Below are 20,489 nucleotides of genomic sequence, written 5' to 3'. Positions count from 1 at the left end.
TTTAAATATCGTGCCTGGGGGTGTCTATAGTATGCCTGTAAAGTGGCGCATTTTTCCTGTGTTTAGAACAGTATCACAGCAAAATGACATTACTAAAGGTAACATTTTAAATTGATTGCGGCTTTAATGAATTGTCGGGTCTCAGCAATATACGTAAAAACTCATTGAAAAAATGAGCATCCCCCCTACCCCGGTCTATTACCAGGCCCTTTGGTTCTGGTATGAATATTAAGGGGAACCCCGAAACAAAATGTAAAAGAAAAATTGAGTGGGGGTCCCCCTAAAATCCATACCAGGCCCTTCGGGTCTGATATGGAAATTAAGGGGAACCCTGCATCAATTTTTTTTTTTTAAATGGCATAGGATTCCCCCCGAAGGGTCTGGTATGGATTTTAAGGGGAACCTTGCGCCAATTTTTTTTAAAAATGGCGTAGGTTTCCCCCTCAAAATCCATACCAGACCCTTTATCCGAGCACGCAACCTGGCAGGCTGCAGGAAAAGAGGGGGGGAGGAGAGAGTGTCCCCCCTCCTGAACCGTACCAGGCCACATGCCCTCCCCATGTTGATGAGGAAAAGGGCCTCATCCCCACAACCCTTGCTCGGTGGTTGTGGGGGTCTGCGGGCGGGGGGCTTATCTTAATCTGGAAGTCCCCTTTAACAAGAGGACCCCCAAATCCCGGCCTCCGCCCATGTGAATTGGTAATGGGGTATAAATGGTACCCCTACCATTTCACAAAAAAAGTGTCAAAATGGTAAAAAAGACAAGCGACAGCTTGGAACAAGTCCTTTATTAAAAAAAAAAGTCCCATGGTGTAAGTTCGTGCCGCCCGACGACCCAAAAAAAAAAGCCACTTCTGAGAGCAGGGGCACCCGGTGACGTAACTGGGGGACCCAGCCCCCCACGCCACGGGGGTTTCCGGAGGCGGATCAAGTGCAGATTTTTTTTTCTTTCTCGGTCTGTTGGGGGCGTAAACTTACAGCGTGGGACATTTTTATTTTTCCCCACGTTGCGGGCATGTGGCCTGGTATGGTTCAGGAGGGGGGGGATGCTTTCTCGTCCCCCCCTCTTTTCCTGTGGCATGCCAGGTTGTGTGCTCGGATAAGGGTCTGGTATGGGTTTTGGGGGGACCCCTACACCATTTTTTTTTGGCACAGGGTTCCCCTTATAATCCAGGTCTGGTATGGATTTTGGGGGGATCACTACGCCATTTTTTTAAAAATCGGCACAGGGTTCCCGTTGATTTCCATATCAGGCCCAAAGGGCCTGGTATGGATTTTAGGGGGACCCCACACGCAATTTTTTGATTCCGGGTTCCCCTTAATATTCATACCAGACCCGAAGGGCCTGGTAATGGACGGAGGGGATCCCATGCTCTTTTTGTAAAGTATATGTATCTATATTGCCGAGACCCGACAATTCATTACAGCCGCAATCAGTTTTAAATGATAATTTTTCCTTTAGAAATGTCATTTTGCTGTGATACTGTTCTAAACATGGGAAAAATGCGCCATTTACAGGCATACTATAGACACCCCCAGGCACAATATTTAAAGGAATATTTCATTTTTATTGTTTCACTTTAAGCATTAAAAAAATCACTGCTCCCGAAAAAAACGTGAGTTTTTAAAAAAAATTATTTACATGTCCCCTGGCACAGGACCCAGGTCCCCAAACACTTTTTATGACAATAACTTGCATATAAGCCTTTAAAATTAGCACTTTTGATTTTTCATGTTAGTGTCCCAGAAACTTTAACGGTGTTTCGGCAGCTTTCAAATTTGCCGCGAACACCTCATATTGTTCACTGTTCAGCGGACAGGTGAACACCCGACGTTTCGACTCGAACGTCCTGGGCTTCTACATACTATCTACCGTTGAGTTGCTAATATATGCTGGAGACATAATTCCGTGGTGGGATCTCTGTTTTTCGCATTCTTTGGACATGCCCATGGATTTATACCTTTCTGGGAGGAAGTCAACTCACTGCTCTACAAAGTAGTGGGAATGCCTATTTTCCTTGAAGCACTAACACATCTCCTGGGCCTTCCTGTTCGAGACTTATGGAAAACTCCTAAAGAATTGTTGACACATTCAAATGGTGGCTAGATGCTTAACCCCCCTGGCGGTATTCCCTAGTCTGGCTCAGAGTGAATTTTTTTTTACCATTAGCGGTAACTCCGAGCCAGACTCGGGATGGCATCGCTGGATCCAGGAAGAGTATACCTTGTCCCCTGGATCCAGCGATGTCCCCCTGCTGTACGAGCGAGCCGTCCTCCGCTCGATCTATCACATCGCCGGGCTCCGTTCCCTGCGAGCGCTGCGATGCACGGGGACGGAGAACGGCGCCAAATTTAAAAAGTAAAACACGCAGTATACATACAGTATAATGTAACCTTACAGATTACATTGCTGTATGTAATCATTTCACATCCCCTTTGTCTCTAGTGGTTTCTCCAGTGTCCTGCATGCAGTTTTATATTATAAAAACTGTTCTTTATGCCTGGAAACTGGAGATTGTCCATAGCAACCAAAACTGTCCCTTTACATCAAAAATGGTTTTAGACCAGCTAGAAAACAGCGATAACAAATTAGAATCACTCGCAAAATTGAGCGATAGCGATTTGTGGGGAGATCCGTCATCAAATACTGAAAAGTAATGACAGTGACAATTCTGCAACTGAGCAAATTTCAGTGTTTTTGATTTGATTACATAATTGAATAATTTTTATTATTGTTATATTATTATCTGGTATAATTATTTATAGTTATTTATTATATTATAATTTATGGTTTCATTTTTCAAACTTTATCATACCCGGGATGTCTGCTAGACTCTGGTTTGGACAGATTTAAGAGAGTTATTCCTAAGAATTACAGGCCTACAATATAAAACGCCAAATTTTCATGCAAAATAATTGTACCGCTTTCAGCACCTAAAATCTGAAATAATCATACCGCCAGGGAGGTTAATCATTACAAGATGGAAAAAGACAACCCCCCAACAATTAGTGATTTAATACTTTGTGTTAAAGACGTGAGATCTATGGAACATCTCACTGTTAGATTGACTAACAATTTAGCTTTGTTTTTCGCCATATGGGACATTTGGGACAATTACCTAACATTGAATACCCCTAATTATGCTAGATGAGAATACGCTGAGTGGTTTACTCTCCTTTCTATTTCTTTCTCTTTAAAGAGGTGTTCCGGTCCCCCCACGAAAGTCAGCAGCTCCAAATATTGTGCAGAGTTCCCACGATGTCGGCACCCCAGCCGCCGCCATTCCTGTAGTAGTAAACCGGTAGTGGAGCCTTTCAGCTTCACAGCCGGTTACCTACTGCGCATGCGCGAAGCACGCTGTGCTTTCTAATTGGCCTTGGGGCAGATGAAGGTGGAGGCGGGGGGGGGGGACAGATAAGCGGAAGTTCCACTTTTGAGTAGGACTCCGCTTTAAGGTCTGGTATCTTGTTCTTCTAAACTTTTTTTTTTATTCTTGACAAATTTGAATCTCTTTCTATACTATTTACTGCTTTTTTATTTGCATACTATTTGCACACTATTGCACTGATTGATTATTTTTAGGGTACTTAAGTAGCCTTACAACAGCCCACCCTGGCTGTTACCATTGTTACATTGGAAGCAGTTTGTAGATATTGCATGATGTATCATCTGTGTATTCCTATGTATGGTAGCTAGGATATGTGATGCCTATGTATTGTCTTTTCTTTCTTACCTTTTTCTATGTTTTTCTTTGTAAATTGGAAAACTCTTATTAAATAAAAAGTTTTACATATACAATATATATATATATATATATATATATATATATATATATATATATATATATATATATATTGGAAACTCTTACAATGGAGAGACTATTGCCAATGACTACTAGAGAATCCCTTAACTTTAGAGGGATTTCCACTTCCTTCCTGTTTTGGCTATTTGAGAGGAAGTGGAGGTAATGTTGGTTACCTGTGCAGAATATACAAGAATATATAAGCACACAGAATCTAGTATATCACTACAGCACCATCTATAGTTTGGATTACATAGTACATGCTGTTGCACTTCCAACTGGTAAATCTCCCCAATGGAACAGAGATGGCAAAAATCTGACAGGGGTTATAACACTAACTTACTTCATGCAAAATGAAAAAGAAAGCTTTTAACTACCTTAAATTAAATGAGGACAACTTGTCATTTAAACAATGAACAGTACATTAAACATTAGAACAAATATTTTTATATATTTTTATATATTTTTTTTAAATATAAGCAGTTGTATATTCAATATTGATTAGACTGGCTTTATGCCTGGAAGTCACTTACAAATCCCTTCACATTACCGCTCTTCATGTATATCAGTAATGTTTAATATTAAAAAGGCCTTTGACTCGGTGGACTGGATTTATATGTCCACCGTCATTGATATAGGTGTGCACAGCCTATTGCATTTGGGTGTGCATCCCATATGTATTAAAACATGGACAGTGTCAGTAGAGCACAGTGGACTTGTCAGTAGAGCAGAGGTTGATGTCAGCAGGCCAGTGACAGTAGTTTTTTATTTTATTTTATTTTTTTACTATTATTTTTTTAGGAGCCCCATTCAGGGGCATTGCTACAATATCAGCAGGGAAACCTGCATTTCATGGTTAGGCACTGCACTTCACACATAAGGGTCTGCCCAGGCACAACCCGAACACCCCCTGCGCACGCCTATGGTCATTGAAGACATGGGCTTTGGTCCATAAATGAGTTGTCCTGTATAAATCCCCTTCAGCATAAATTAAATTAGGAGGTGACTTTTCTGTTTCCTTTTCAGTTGGCAGGGGGACAAGACAGGGATTCCCCCTTTTCCCTGGGGTGCGGATCCACCCGACTTTATGTCTCGGGGTTGGCTAGCCCAAGGCAAGGACACTAAAGAAAGGATTCCGAGGTGGTCCGGTGCCGTCTCCGGTCGTGGAGAGGCCCAGCAACTTCGTAGCTATCCAGGGGAGGACTCTTCAGAAGAAGGCCACGTACCAGTTGGCTTCTTAGCAAGAGCCTGGTAGGGCTGAAGTACCTAAGTCAATCCAATCTCGTGGGTATCGCCAAACCGGCTGAAAGATCCAGGCATTACACAAGTGTTCTACAAGTTCTAGTTTCGTACATGTTCTACAACAACGTCTGTGGCAGAGACTTATTCTTACATGTTCTACAACAGCGTCTGTGGCAGAGACTTGTTCCTGAGTTAAGCACCTTGTTGGCTGCTAGGCCTTGTGAGAGAGGGACTGTCCAACTTGAGTGAACATCCAGTTGTGAATGGCTATTCTCTGGATTATTCTCTGGATTTAGTCAAAGTAAGCAAGTCCTTCATTATTGACTTTGACACTAAGAGTACCTGAACTTTCCTCCTAACCCTCCTATTTTAAGAGACTGTTTGTTAACTACGTTTTTTTTGCAAATAAAAATCCCTTTATGCCGATCTGTCGTCAGTCTCTAAAGTTACTGGGCCATCTACCACGGAAACCCCTAGACATAAATTCAGGAGAAGAAGGAAACAGTAAGCCCAATTAAACCAGCAGCTGCTTCAGGGGTTAGTGCTACATTACATTGTAATATAAAATTAAATCATTCAACATAATGCAGAACTAGTGGGAGCCCTGAGCATGTCTCTAGCCATGTCGCCTGCCACCAGATACCATCAGGTGTCCCCAGTGGAGTCCGTCCTTACATGCAACCTGTGTCCCATAAAATGCAGCCTCTGTCACACAAAATGCAGCCTGTGTCCCACCAAATGCAGTCTGTGTCCCACCAAATGCAGCCTGTGTCCCACCAAATGCAGCCTGTGTCCACCAAATGCAGCCTTGCCTGTGTCCACTAAATGCAGCCTTGCCTGTGTCCACCAAATGCAGCCTTGCCTGTGTCCCCCAAATACCTGTGTCCACCAAATGCCTGTGTCCCACAAATACCTGTGTCCCCCAAATGCAGCCTTGCCTGTGTCCACCAAATGCAGCCTTGCCTGTGTCCACCAAATGCAGCCTTGCCTGTGTCCCACAAATGCAGCATTGCCTGTGTCCACCAAATGCAGCATTGCCTGTGTCCCCCAAATGCCTGTGTCCCCCAAATGCAGCCTTGCCTGTGTCCCCCAAATGCAGCCTTTCCTGTGTCCCCCAAATGCATGTGTCCACCAAATGCCTGTGTCCCCCTAAATGCAGCCTTGCCTGTGTCCCCCAAATGCAGCACAGAGGTACTTACCTTGCTGTGTGTTTCCCTCTCCAGTGGTGTCTCCTTCCACAACGGTGAAGTAACGGCATACTTCCTGTTTCCTCTCTCCCGTGCGCAATGGGAGAAAGAAAACAGGAAGTGACATCAAACTGAGATGTCAATCAAACCGCCCAGCCGTAGACTTTATAAGTCTTGCCAGAATTAATGCCTAAGGCCGCGTACACACGGGCGGATTGTCTGTCCAACTTAGTCCGCTGAACCGTGTTTCAGCGGACAATCCGCTCGTGTGTGGGCTTCAGCGGACTTTTTCAGCGGACAATCTGACGAACAAAGTCTTACGGAATTTCCGTAAGACAGTCCGTTCAAACTTGGTTTTGTCCGTCCAAACTTGGTTTCAGCGGACAGTCCGCTCGTGTGTAGGCAAGTTGGACGGACTAAGTATGGCACATGCTCAGAAAGGATTTACACGGCCGAAGGTTGCATTGCAGTGTATAGGACGTCGTTTTTCTAGTCCCGTCGTACGTGCTGTACACGTCATCACGCACGCTTTCAGCGGACTGTCTGCTCATCGTGTGTGGTCAAGTCCGTTCATGCAAATTTTGAACGGACTGTCTGTCGGATTGTCTGACGAACTTAGTTGGGCAGACAATCCGCCCGTGTGTACGCGGCCTAACTTTTGCTTATCCTTTCAGGTCATGTTTAAGTGGTACTCCATTGTACATATGGGTATATAATATACTGTTGTTGCCAAATTGTCTTAACTTGTATTTTCTTCTTCTGCTGAGCTAGGATTGTTATCTAAAGCTCAGCTGATCTATTACCTCCTCTGTGCAACAATATCTTCTTTGAGTTATTTCTGTAAACTTTAATAGAGTATATATTCATTGATTTGTCTGACTTATAACTTTAAGGTGATGAAAAGATTGTCTGAACCCAGAGTGTCAGGTGGGTTGGCATGTTCACAGGGTCATGGTGGTGCAGATGAGCAGGTAAATCCAAGCAGTCCTCAAGGGGATTGTGCTACACATATCTTCTGATATTGTCTCATTGTACACTAGTTTTTGGGGAAAATTATATATTTTATTTGTACACTGAACACTATTTCAGTTCAATTGACTATTGATATTTGTATCCTGGGTTTAGTCTGCCCCCTGGCCCATACTAGAGCTCTTAGAACATTATAGGACTACTCTTATATTAAGCACGTAAAGCTATAATTTTGAAATGGAAGTCCCCTTTGGCCCCTACATTGGACTTCTGAAAACGTTTAGTTAATGCGGCTATACCTCGTTTTAAATGAATCCAGAGGCTGCCCCATAAAATTCTCCAAAGTTTGAGACATATGGCTATATTCGCCCTTCACTAGTGACTTTATAGATGCGAATACTTAGTGCTATTTAGATTGTGTGGGGTTGTCCTGGGGAGTCTACTTAGATATTATGGTTCTAAGCCCTTGTACACATGGTCGGACATTCTGACAACCAAATCCGTTGGATTTTGTCCAACGGATTTTGTCAGATGGATTTTGTCCGAAACTGTTGCATACACACGGTTGGACAAAGTTGTCGGACAATCCGATCGTGCAGAACGTGGTGATGTTATTGAGTTACGATGAGACTACATTCAGGCTAGTAGCCAATAGCTTTGGTCCAGGAATTTGACCTGAGCATGCATGGCACTTTGTCCGATCGGAATTCTCTACACACAATCGGACAAAGTCTGTTCGGATCATGTTGTCGGAAAATTTTATAGCCCTGCTCTAAAACTTTGTCTGTCGGATATTCCAACGGAAACAGTCTGATGGAGACCACACACAGTCGGATTATCCAACAACATGGTCCGATCGGACATTTTCCATGGGAATGTCCGACCGTGTGTACAAGGGCTTACAGTATCTTTGTTCAGAGATTTTCCCAGGACCTTTGGAGTGAGTATTGTTGTTCTGAAGGAAGCTATCAATGTGATGTTATTTTCCTTAGTACTTATTCGGGTTATGGCCTAACCGGAGTGCTTCAATAATAAGCTGTTGCTGTTTATTTTATTTATTTTTTGTTTAATCTGTTGTTGATTTTATCTGTTACTATGTACCAAGAGACTGGGTATGCCTAGGGGACTCTGTCTTGTAATTTATCACTCTTCTATACGCAGATAAAATGAAAGATGAAAAAAATATATACATACAGTAGGCAATCAAGCTGCTGATCACTATAATCTGACAGCAGTGGGAGCCGCTTTTAGAATGCAGTGTCCCGGCATCTTTGTCCAGCTTTACTTGTTAGACTAGAGTGTCCCTGATGCTTTATTTTTAATAAATTTGAAACACTTTTACATACTTCACCATTGGAGCCCCTTTGTTTCTCTTATAGTACTTTATGTCATATCGCTGGAGTGTCTAGTGGAAATTCTGCTGAGCCATAGGTAAATCATCCACTTATCCTACTTATGCTGTTTGCCTTACAGCAGTAAGGTAAGGAGCCACTGCCCCTGACGTTTGCGGGCACTGTGAAGCTGCAAGACCACCTAAGCACCCTCTGTGTCATCTAGTTTAAATACCATTCACTGACTTTTTGACTCTTCAGTGGCACGTTGTGCATTCACAGACTCTTATACCTAGTTGGACACTTTCAATAAGTGTCCTTATTTATGTGTTTTTGACACCCATGCACTTTATTTTTTAATGTGATTCTTCTTTGTTAATTTCAATATTTTGTTTGTTTGTGGATCATCCACTCAGATGGATATCCTTATGCCGTGTACACACGATCAGACTATCTGGCCAAACCACGGACAAACCACCGGAAAGTCCACCAAATTTCCGAACTAGTGGACCTGCCCACACACTGGACATTTCCGGCGGACTATGGTGGGAGTCCGCCGTACTTTTGAAATGAACGGACTTGCCCACACACGGAGGAAAGTCCGTTCATTTTGAACGAGGCACCAGGTAGCCGGGACTAGCGAAGGATCATCACTGGCCCCGTCACCTGGTATGGACTTAAAGGGGACTTAAACGGGAAGCCCTACGCCAAAAAAACGGCGTGGGGGTCCCCCCCAGGTCCATATAAGACCCTTATCCGAGCACGCAGCCGGCCAGTCAGCAAAGGGGTGGGGACGAGCGTGCACCCCCCTCCTGAGCCGTACCAGGCCGCGTGCCCTCAACATGGGGGGTGCTTCGGGGAAGGGGGGCCACACGGCAAGGGGGCCCCCGGATTCCGATAAACCCCCCTCCCGCAGACTCCGACAACCAACGGCCAGGTTTGTTGGGAAGAGGCCCTTGTCCTCATCAACATGGGGACAAGGTTCTTTGGGGTGGGGGAACCGTGCGGCCCCCCTTCCCCAAAGCAACCCCCCATGTTGAGGGCATGCGGCCTGGTACGGCTCAGGAGGGGGGGGCTCACTCGTCCCCATCCCCTTTCCTGACCGGCCAGGTAGCGTGCTCGGATAAGGGTCTGATATGGACTTTGGGGGGGGACCCCCACTCCATTTTTTCGGCGTAGGGCTTCCCCTTTAAGTCCATACCAGATGACAGGGCCAGCGACGTGGCGGCGACATTGACTTCCTTCGCTAGTCCCGGCTACCTGGAGCTGCGTTCAAAATGAACAGACTTTCCTCCGTGAGGGAAAGTCTGTTCATTTTAAAAGTATGGCGGACTAGCACACACACGACTGTATTGTCCCCCGGACTGCGAGTTCGGCGGACAGTTTTTGAGTCAAAACTACTTTCTAAATCCCCCGAACTTTTGGTTAAAAAAATTTTGCCGGAGCCCACACACGGGCGGATTGTCCGCTGGACTTTTCCGCCGGATAGTTTGATCGTGTGTACGCGGCATTCGTTTTTGCACATTTGTGGCACGTATGCACTTTATGATTAGTGGATCTATTCACACCAAGCAGGTTGAAGCAATACATTTGTTCACGGCACGTATGAACTTTATCATTTCAATTAATTGTTAGTGTCTTATAGATATTAATGTGGATGTTTAGCACAATTTTGGAGCGCACCACCATATATTGATTTTTTTTTTTACTCATTTTGGGAGGGAGGGGGGGGGGGGGGGGTTTGCACCCCTGTCGGTGGTTTGCTGCAACCAATATTTTTAGTATTTTCACTTTAGTAGCGCGGGAATACCTTATATACCTTCATATTCAGAGATTTATCATATACAGTAACACTCTTCAAGAGACAAGGATTCTTTTAGTTTGAATTAAAAGCTTTAGAGACAATTTTAACACTTTTCAAAATAAATGTAATAATGAAAAGTGGTGCAAATGAAACATTTTCAGAAAAAAAGTTACAAAGATATAAAGACAATAAAATAACAGAGAAATAAAAGGGAGTTGAAAATGAAGAATACTTGCAAATCTTGGTTTCAGTGGAGTTCAGCGTATAATCAAATATGGTACAGTGGCTCTGGCAATGATGGGTTCAAAACACTATAAATAAACTGAGTTGAGTTATGAAACATGCTGAAGTTATAACTGCTAACAGATATGTGTATTTTCCATCCCCTTCAACTGAGCTATTTATGACTGGTATCTGTTAGTTCCCTGGATTGTTCAAGCTTGCAAGTGTGTCCGATCAATAGATTGATAAGGTCCTATCATCGGTTAACAGTTTGTTTATTTTATAAAGTGAAGGGGGGGGGGGGGGTGACTGTGGCCATGGATTCTTATGACAAAAGGGCAGGGGAGACTTGTGACATGAACAAAATAGCTGCTATACACACACACACACACACAGACCTATTAGGGTGCCTGGTACACATGACCATTACATGCGCCACTTGCCATGAGCCTCCAAGTGGTAGCCAGAAGGGACAAAAATGCTCATTAGCCCTGGAATGGAACTACCCCCGTGACTGTTGCCCTGAGTGCCAGTTACACCCAGTGGCAGCAGCAGACAACAGCAGCAACCCTAAATTTAAGAGTGAAACCATGTGACTATACAGTAAATTGGCATGGGCAGACTTCTACCCAGAAAAGCTAAATTTACTATACACTTCTGACGAAAGGGTGGCTGCATACAAAACAAATTTAATTTGTCCTAAGTTATGCCTTATACTAGGCTCAGACCTTCACCGAAGAGTGTATTAATTCACACAGACCTAATTTGCTTTCAGCTGATACTTGTCCAACTTTTTTTCTTCAAAATGATAAAGGTAGGGAAAATTTCCTTATACAGGGTCTTGTGTTGAATAATGCCTGCCCTGTGCTAATTTCCGTGATTTGAGTCTTCATCTCCATAAATTTATTGCACGACTTTTTCATATACCATTTAGTGCTAGTAAAACAAAAATCTGACTTTCGCCTATATGAAAGGTGCATGAAAAGGGGAGAGTTCAGGACAAATTGTAGTGGTGCCAGTCTGGTTGTTGGATGGCCATAGGGGAGGGAGAAAAAGACGACAAACAGAAAAGTAAGAGTGTGGACTAGCAGCAGCTTTAGCAAGGTTCATTTTAGCAGTATGCTTAGAAATTAAAGATGATCAAATGGGGAGCAAATTTATCAGTTTTCCTGCATCAATATAAAGTGTTCCCCTGACCAGGTGTACAAGGGGTTTTAAGTGCAAATCTTCCTTAAATATTTATGTAGCACCATCTAGTGTGTGCTAGAAGTTAGTGCAAGTAAATTTACTGGTAAAACTTTACTGGTCTTTTGAATCTGAGTCAGGGGTTTACAGAAGTTCAGGGCTGAGTGACTCATCCTGGCAGCTCTCTGGTGCCTCCCCCTGGTCTAGAACGTTGAAGAATCTTCTAGAACTAGAGGGTGAAGGTCAGGAGGAGCTGTTATGCATATTTATTAGGCATCGGCCAATCCCAAGAGATGGGCTGGGGGGGGGGGCTGAGACCACCTCATAAATAATCATGGGCCATGACAGCAGGGGTAGTTGGGTGGAAGATGGAGATACAGTGTTGAGGAGGCTGTTGGTAGTCCTCAGGGATGCCCCCTAGTATTCAGGGGAGTTTCCTGGCTTGGGCCTTGGCTCGGGTGCTGGAAGTATCCTGCCAAGAACACAAAGGGAGGAGGCTTTCCTGGAGGCATGGGAGCAAGAGAGGACAGAGTGAGTAGTTAATGCTGTTGGGGACAATGGAGGAGACTGCAACATGTAGTCAGACTACCTGAAGACAGCGTTGCGCTTAAGTCTTCATCCTTCTATGAGAGATCTCCTGAGAGTCAGCCATGTGAGCTGGTGAAGAGTCAGCTTGGCGGGCTGGTGAAGGGTCAGTCGGGTGGACTGGTGTGGAGAGTTAGCCTGGAGGGCTAGAGAAAGGGGCAGCTGCAGTGCCTGAAGAGATGGTGCTGGGATCAGTGGCCACAGAGGAGAAGTTACAAGCTGTTTCACTATATCTGTGTGTAGCGCCGGCTCCTGACGAGCATGGGCTATATGTTTTTGAAAATTAATATTCCTGAAGCCACAGTTGGGTTTTAGGGTTAATTTTGCCAAATTATGGTTTCAGTACCAGTCTAGCTGAATTGCACTGAGTTCTCCTTGGCTACAGGTGTCGCTGTCACCGCCAGCAAGTGGTAGAACACAGTCTATCCCCCTGACCAGCCCCCATGGCCCTCCTGGCATGGGGTGCGGATCCATGCAATTTCCGAGCCTCGGGGCTGGATAGCCCGAGGCGAAGCAACTGCAGAGACAGGCCTGAATGGATATGAGGATATGAGGTCCGGTGCCGTCTCATCTAGGGAGAGGCCCAGCAACTGCAGAAGCATCCAGGGGAGGAGTCTTCAGGAGAAGGCCATGCGTAGGGCTGGTTTCTCAGAAGGAGCCTGGAGGCTCAGTTGAAGGACACTTTGTGGATCTATATTCATACGGTATCGCCGGACCAGCTGAGAGATATTGGTACCGTATCATAGTTCTTTAAATTTATCTACGTCCCTCAGTTACATCCAAGTCTGTGGCAGAGACTTTTATTTCTCAAGTGTTCTATATCCAAGTCTGTGGCAAAGACTTTTATTTCTTAAGTGTTCTACATCCAAGTCTGTGGCAGAGACTTTGCTTTACTTAACACCTTCCCGGCTGTTAGGCCTAGTGAGAGGAGGTCTATCCGGAGGTTGTGAGAATCCAGCTGTGAAACATTTATTCTCTGGATTTTGCAGTTCCAAAAGTGCCTGAACTTCTTTTCTAACTCTCTACCTTTATTAAGAAACTGTGTTATCTTCTAAAATAAATAACCCAAAAGAGGATCCAGTGTCAGTTTCTGGATTTATTTGGGCCATCTACCACGGGAACCCCTAGATAGAGGTGAGGTCAAGAAGGTAACGGTAAGCCCAACAAAACCAGCAGCTCCTTCAGTGGTCAGTGCTATGTGCTACACAAAAAGGGGCTGCAAGTTCCTGCCTGTAATAGGCTATTACTAAATCGGACTGGGAGCCTGATGATTCAGTGATTCAGCCGGAGCAAGCAAGTGTTGCGCTGGAGGAGACAGGAGGAAAGACAGTATATACATAGCCAGGGCCATAGATATTTTTATTTCCTGGGGGAGGGTTCAGGTCTTTCAAACTCAAAGGCATCATTTACACTTTTATGCTGGGGGAGGTATGGTGAGGTGAAGGTATGAGGAGGTATGGTGGAGGAATGAGGAGGTATGGCCCCACTCTGTGACAGCAGAGTGGGGCCATGAGGCTTTGCAATACAGCGCAGCAAAAATGATCCCCATTCTACTGAATAAAACACAAAGCATGCAGTTATGGTGCGGTAGTGTACTCATTATTACAGCGAGCTCCTCCTAAGCTCCTTTGTTTTTTGTTTTTTTCAGCCCGCTGGGTTGAACTAAGAAGAACTTACCATGTGAACTAGGCTTTAGATCTCATTCATATTTTCTAAATGGCCATGGAATGGCAAATATACCATGAATACCTACAGCCAGGATCCCAGGTACTCCAATTTTTGTCAGCTGCTTAACCTGTTCGCCTGAGTGATGGGCTGAAAAGAGCCACTGCTGTTAATATGTATCTGCACATCCAATGGTCCCCATGTTTAAGCCGGGGGACAATGCAAAACACATTGGGATTTGGCCTGGCAGGAACCCGGGCTGGGGTAGTCTCTCCCATCACCACTACATTACCATACAACTCCGTGAATGTGTGGTACCAGGGATTTTTTTTCTCTCTTCCCTTCATTGACTACAGGAGCTGGGGTGAGCTCCGTCCCTCGTCAGCACTCCTGCAGCACATTGCTCCCCACATCATTTAAGCCTGAGTGACACATTAACAAACCATGGGTCACAGTGGTTACCTGCAGTTAGGGACACATTTCTGACCCTGGATGCAGAGAGATTTTATCCAAGGGCAAAAATGTATCCCTACCTGCAGGTAACCACTGGATGTGCAGATACATGTGGATACATGTTTATAGCACAGCCTTCGCTCTTTTCAGCCCATAACTCAGGTGTACAAGCTGAGCAGATATTAGAACATCTGTATGAATGAGACCCAAGACTGGATTTTAGCTAACCTCACTGTGCAAGTTGAGCAGGTGCAATGGGCAACATATTGTGGTGGGCAGTAAATTTAGTGATTTATTTAAACCTTAAAAAACTGTGTCCAATGACATTTTATGAAATGGTACCCTTTGCACCTAGTCAATATGGATGACTTTTATTCAGGCTTAAACTGTAGTAAACCCAGCTTTTGAACTTGTACTTACAAGTAAGCCTATAATAACGCTTACCTGTAGGTACAGTGAATATTCACATGGAAAGCAGCCGGTGATGTCACGGATGCATGCACTCTGAAGGGATGGCATACCGCTTGGCTGTACTTCTCCTGGGGAGGACTGCAGTTCGTTCTGCACTTTTGTGACCCATTTTTAGCCAACAGCCATCTATAGCCTGCTGTCAGCTGACATAGCTCAGCAAGTCCAGGCTGTGGAAAGACCATCACTTTGAAGTCAGGATTCAGCCAGATGCCTGAACCAGCAGCTCGCTCAGCCTCTCACTGAGACCCTGAGCCAGCTGCTCCTGCCCCCTACACAGCATGGCATTCCAGTAAGCGTGGGGGGGGGGGGGGGCAGAGCCAGGGACTGACAGTCCCCACTCTGCTCACTGAAGGCTGAGAACGGAGTGATCAGTGGTCTTTGATCACTTTGTTGTTGGTCTTAGAAGCAGCTGGGGACAGATGCAACATTGGATCGATGCTCCATCCACCTAGGTAAGTATCATTTAAAAATAAACATCTATTTTTAAAGGAAAAAAAATACCCCGCTCCCTCCTAAGAACCCTCCCTCCCCAAGCAAAGATTGCCACTGTAAAATATCTCCCTCCCTCAAATATCCCCCAAAAAATGAAACCCCCCATCTCTAAACTCCCCAGAAGCAAATCCCTGCCATTAACCACCCCCTGTAAGCTTCTCTACAAGAAACCCCCCCCTTCTCCAAAAGAAAACCCACCCCCCTTTCCTTAACCCCCATCAAAAGAAACTCCCGCAAGCTGGAATTCTCACTTCCTCCTTCCCAAAATAGACAATTGATGCCTCCCCACTTACCAGATTCAGCATGGCACAGAAGCAGGAAAATTTCTGCACCCCTCGTCTCTCTTCAGCTGTGCCATATGATAGGAGATGTCTAGGAGTTCCCTCAACCGTGCACTGTCAATTGCCAGCATCTGAGACCTCACAATAATTTCATGCTTTTCAGGGGGACCCCTTATTAAACTGAGTGGATAGGGCACAATAGAAGGGGGGCTGGCTGCTGCACTCCAAAACTCTGATTCCTGCTTCTGTGCTAAATCTGAGGCTAAACAGCAGGGGCACTGTCTGAGCATTTTGCTAGGATGCTCTGGGGGGGTTTGAACACCCCTGACCCCTCCCCTTATCTACGTCCCTGTACGTAGCAGTATATAAGGAGCTGTCCCTGAAGACTGTTGAAGTCAAGTGGGCATCCCATAACCTCCCATTCTTATTTAAGATTTTAACCCTCTAATAAATAACAAAAACAAAGCCATGGACGGTTCTCTGACTCTAGGTCCTTATGAATTCAGTGTGCCTACCCCTATAGGGTAGTGCTACTTTTAAATAATTGCTACTGTTTTATGCTCCAGATTACAGTGGCAGGGATCTCAAATTTAGGTTGACATCTGTCCTCGTTTGCCAGGAAGGAACCCCATTTTCAGGGTGTCTGACCCTCTCAAACAAATGTCATTGGCAATGTCCCCAGTGGTGTAGTCCTCTGCCTGTCATTGATCAAAATATGTTTGTTAGTTCTTGCCATGGCTGCATAGCTGCTCAACCACACTTCTAACCATATGCTAGCCATACATTATATAATTTTCTTGTACAACTTTCCTTTAGATTTACCAAAACCATATAATTTGAGGTTAAACCTAAACAGTTAAATTTGTATGCGATCAGGCAGGCCCTTGCACTACATAGTTAAAGGTAAATCTAAAAGAAATTAAATAAGAATATTGTATAACCTATTGTGGCACCTATTGTGGCGGGAGGCTGTCATATGACGTTCTCCCGTTTAAACAGGGAATGCACGTGATCGTGCGTGCGCATCCCTGTTCCTTCGGTGGCGGCGTGTCACGGAGACACCACTCGCCACCAAGGGGGGTGAACAGCCATTGGGCATGGCTGTTTACGACGTGATCGGCCGCGATGAAGTCACGGCCGATCACAGATGGTTACACCCCACTGTGCACGGCGTGTGCATGCGATTGCGAGCGCGCTGCGCGTGCACGTCAGTGGCGGCGTGTTCCTGGGAACACTGCTCATCACCGATGCTGGTAAATAGCCATTGGCTGGCTGTTTACCCATGTGAGCGGCTGTGATCCTTTCACAGCCAATCACTAAATGTAAACAAACCGCGGTAACGAGATGTTACCGGGTTCTCCTCCTCACACACCGATCGTGTGTGAGGAGGAGATTGCGGTAACATCTCAATACCGCTTACAGTACACACAAATCACACTGATTGCCCCCCAATAAAGAGGACCTGTCACCACCCATCATAGCACCTGTCACTCACAGTCCATCAGAGTGCCCAAGTACCTGTCACAGTCCATCAGAGTATCCGAGTACCTGTCACAGTCCATCCGAGTATCCGAGTGCCTCTCACAGCCCATCTGAGTACCCGAGTACCTGCCACAGCCCATCAAAGTACCTGAGTACCTGTCACAGTCCATCCGAATACCTGTCACAGTCCATCCGAGTACCCATCGCAGTCCATCAGAGTACCTGAATACCTGTCACAGTCCATCAATGTACCCAAGTACCTGTCACAGCCCATCAGAGTACCAGAGTACCTGTCACAACCCATCAGAGGTCCAAGTACCTGTCACAGTCCATCCGAGTACCCGAGTACCTGTCACAGCCCATCAGAGTACCCAAGTACCTGTCACAGTCCATCCGAGTACCCGAGTACCTGTCACAGCCCATCAGAGTACCCAAGTACCTGTCACAGCCCATCAGAGTACCCGAGTACCTGTCACAGTCCATCTGAGTACCCGAGTACCTGTCACAGTCCATCTGAGTACCCGAGTACCTGTCCCAGTTCATCTGAGTACCTGAATACCTGTCACAGTTCATCTGAGTACCCGAATACCTGTCACAGTCCATATGAGTACCTGAGTACCTGTCACCGCCCTTCAGAGTACCCAAATACCAGTCACCAGGCCATCAGAGAACCTGTCACCAGCCCATCAGAGTACCCGAGTACCTGTCACCAGGCTATTAGAGTACCCCAGTGCGTGTCACCAGGCCATCAGAGTACCCGAGTACCTGTCACCAGACCATCAGAGTACCCGAGTACCTGTCACCAGGCCATCAGAGTACCAGAGTACCTGTCACCAGGCCATCAGAGAACCTGTCACCAGGCCATCAGAGTACCCGAGTACCTGTCACCAGGCCATCAGAGTACTAAAGTACCTGTCACCAGCCCATCAGAGAACCTGTCACCAGGCCATCAGAGTACCCGAGTACCTGTCACCAGGCCATCAGAGTACCTGTCACCAGGCCATCAGAGTACTCAAGTACCTGTCACCAGCCCATCAGAGTACCAGAGTACCTATCTGCAGCCCATCAGAGTACCCCAGTACCTATTTGCAGCCCATGCCTCATAGAATATATGTTGGGGTGTTTGCTTTCCAAAATGGGGTCATTTTGGGGGGAATTTCACTGTCCTGGTGCTCCAGGACCTTCAAAAGTGTGATGGATAGGAATGAAATGAGATGTGTCGTTTATGCTCCTAGAACGCCTGAAGGTACTACTTCAATGTTCGGCCTCTGTATGTGGCCAGGCTGTGTAAAAGTCCTACACATGTGGTATCGTCATACTCGGAGGAGTAGCAGAATGTGTTTTGGGGTGTCATTTTTGCTATATACATGCTATGTGTTAGAAATATCGTTTTCCTTTTTTTCCACATTTTCCAAAAACTTCTGGGAAAAAATGAACCATTCAAAAGATTCATTATGCCTCACAGATTATACATTGGGGTGTTTTCTTTCAGAAATGGGGTCATTTTATGGGCAATTCCATTGTCCTGGTACTCCAGGGCCTTCAAAAGTATAATAGGTGGCTGTGAAATGAGATGTGTCATTTTTGCTCGTAGAACGTCTGAAAGTGCCACTTCAATTTTGGTGCTCTAGATGTGGCCATGCTGTGTAAAAGTCTCACACATGTAGTATTGCCATACTCGGGAAGAGTAGCAGAATGTATTTTGGGGTGTAATTTGTTGTATGCATATGCTGGGTGTGAGAAATAACCTGATAATATGACAATTTTGTAAAAAATAATAATAATAAAAAAAAAATCTTCATATTGCAAAGAATTGTGGGAAAAAATTACAACTTAAAAAAACTCACCATTCTACTTACTTAATACCTTGAAATGTCTACTTTCTAAAAAGGGGTCATTTGGGGGGTATTTGTACTTTCCTGACTTGTTAGTGTCTCAAGAAACGAGATACACCTGATGTACTGAAGGCCTGATCAGATGTGATCAATTTTCAATGATTGGCACCATAGTTTGTAGACTCTATAACTTTCATAAAGACCAAATAATATACACTAATGGGGGTTATTTTTACCAAAGATATGTAGCAGTATAAATTTTGGCCAAAATGTATGAAGAAAAATTAATAATTAGCAAAATTTTATGACAGAAACGAAGAAAAAGGCATTTTTTTCACAAAATTTAAGTTTTTATTTTATTTATAGCACAAAAAATAAAAAAAACCACTAGTGATTAAATACCACTAAAAGAAAGCTCTATTTGTGTGGAAAAAAGGACACAAGTTTCATATGGGTACAGTGTTGCATGACTGAGTAATTGTCATTCAAACTGTGAGAGCGCTGAAAGCTGAAAATTGGTCTGGTCAGGAAGGGGGTGTAAGTGCACTGTATTGAGGTGGTTAATGTATGGCCAGCTTAAGACTTTAGCTGCGTACACATGATCTGACTTTCCAACGGGAAATGTGTGATGACAGGCTGTTGGTGGTAAATCTGACTGTCTGTAGAAGACATTGTCTGTACAGACAATTGTTGTCGGATTTTCCACAGACAAATGTTGGCTAGCAGGTTTTAAAATTTTCCGTGTACAAATGCCTGTTGTCTGATTTTCCGAGTGTGTGTAGACAAGTCTGTCGGACAAAAGTCCAAAGCACAAACACGTATGCCGGAAGCAAGGACGAGCCAGAAGCGGTTGGTCTTGTAAACATTTGTAATGGAGAATTAACATTTGTGACGTGGCAAATTATGAAATCTCTAAATGCAGCGCACAATTCTCTTCTTCTTTAATGGAATACTAATGAAGCTGCTTTGCTGGTGATACTGATGGAGTTATTACAAACTAATTTTCAAAGGCTTTTTTTTCTCGAGTGATATCAAGAATAATATTATTATGCTTGTTTTTTTGGGCAAGTTACCACAACACCATTATCCTGTAGTTTTTAAGATCAAAGATACAACTATGTTGGTGTCCCTTGTCAATTTTACATTACATTGTATTTTTTTAAATATAACTGCCTACTCCCAAACTGTCATTTGAAGTAAAACACATAGCCAAGTATTATTCGCCACAATTAGTTTATTGTGCATTAAAAAAAAAAAGAAAACAAATAAAATTAGACATGTACCAGTAGAACTTAACCAAAAAGTGCATTCTATGCATCTAAAAATATACCAAATCAAATCATTATTCAACCAAAAAAATAATGTCAAAGCAATAACTCCAAGGCCAATAATAAATAACACGTAATCTCCTCCAATTCCGCAACATGTCTGGTTGACGAACGGCCGTTCAGAAACAAACTGAAAAGCATGAAATGAAAAGCA

Source organism: Lithobates pipiens, unplaced genomic scaffold, assembly GCF_037356315.1.
Source record: "Lithobates pipiens isolate NorthernLeopardFrog02 unplaced genomic scaffold, aLitPip1_a1.2 Scaffold_8, whole genome shotgun sequence".
NCBI classification, from domain to species: domain Eukaryota; kingdom Metazoa; phylum Chordata; class Amphibia; order Anura; family Ranidae; genus Lithobates; species Lithobates pipiens.
The sequence above is the reverse complement of the archived record's forward strand: the minus strand, read 5'-3'. Positions refer to the sequence as shown.